Source organism: Laccaria bicolor, genomic scaffold (assembly GCF_000143565.1).
Source record: "Laccaria bicolor S238N-H82 LACBIscaffold_381 genomic scaffold, whole genome shotgun sequence".
Classification (NCBI taxonomy): Eukaryota; Fungi; Basidiomycota; class Agaricomycetes; order Agaricales; family Hydnangiaceae; genus Laccaria; species Laccaria bicolor.
Window position 1 is genome coordinate 6,080 of NW_001890232.1, and position 1,682 is coordinate 7,761.

Sequence of the window (1,682 nt, forward strand, 5' to 3'; positions counted from 1 at the left end):
ATTAAATATAATCTGAATTCATATTCAGAATATGCTAAAATCTTGGCCCAGGAAGTTCAGCATATTCTAAATATGAGTTTAGATCATATTTATTCATTCATTTTTTGGATCTGATCCCTTTTTCTATTGTAAGTTTGTTTTATGCATATGATGGATGTACAATTCCATCACCAAACTTAGAAATTGAGAGCAAATATATTGGGGGAACACTGGTTTTGGTGTATTCTGCAGTTTTTATTGCCTACACTCAAAATATCCCAAAGAGGTCTAAAAATATATAATTTACCCATGGATACCTGTGGATAGTCCGGGTAGTTACCCGAATCCGTCAGTTGAGCCCAAATATGGGTGGATTTTGGGTTTACCTGGGATTAGCCTATCTGTGACAGTCCCTAATTAGAAGCACCCTTAGGTTACAGTACTGCTGAGTTGGGCGGAGTTCCCATGGCTGTGGGTAGTAGCAGCTGCTAATGTTTCCATATTTGAAAACATTAGCAGCTGCTACCAAAATAATTCCGAGAATGGAAACATTAGCAGCTGCTATGATTTCTGTATTTGGATGCTGCCATGTATGGTATATAGTTCCCACGCCCCTGTCTTGTCCTGTACTTTGTATTTTCGACATTTTTAACATCTTCCCCTCCCACAACATTGTGTGCAGCATCATTTCCTGTGATAATCAAAAATATCATTTATCAACTGTAATTTCAGCTTGGGGAACATCTAAAGTAACTGCACACATGTAATCTGGCAGAGACTAGATCTCAATGCAAAGGAGTTAAAGCTCTCAAATTCAAACCCTGAGCTTCACAAGCATATTGCAATAAACTCTACCAGTGGCCCAGCCCTCATCATCAGGAAAGCAACTAATTACCAGCCATTACACTGATCAAAACCAAGCAATGCTCTATAATATGCCTTTTCTACCTGAAAATATTTCAGTTGCAGGACCAAGTGTATTGCCTGGTGAGAATAATAACTCAGGGTAGACACACATGCTGGATACCCAACAGAAAAATAAAAAATCTACACAGGATTAGTAACACCTGATCCACTTGCCAAAATCAAAATTTTGAAAGCAATCATGTGCCTTCAGATGAGATCTTTTTTTTATGGTATACCAGAGATGTTACATTTCTCTAGAGTGTAATGTGTTACAAGTGTACTAATATCATCTTTAAAAATGAGTGGGAAATTTGAGCTAAAGTGTCACAGATATAAAACTATTACAATCCACAGATAAATTGTATATATCCATTTAAGTTCTTTGAAATCAAACCAGATGAAGGTCAACCTATTGAGAAATTCTAATTTCAAAATTTATCTCTGAATCCTCTGTGACAGTCCATAGTATAAAATATGCAGCAAGGAAATGTTGGAAGTGTGAAAAAAAAGGATGTGGAGGTTGAATTAACAAGGATCAGTGCACAAATTCCTGTGGTTCATGTGGTTCAAAACAATATGAAGGAAAGGATAGCAGACACCCCTTTTATTCTTGTGAATTTCTTTTGAGGGTTGAGAATGCTACCAAATCTATGTACATACTTTGATTCTTCGCCATCAGAAGTATCATGAAAAGGTGGTATAACAATTAATGTCATGCTCACATGTTGGTGGCCACTGTAAGTGTGGTAATTTTCTGGAATTTTTACCAAGAGAAAGGTTACTATAAGTCAGGAAAT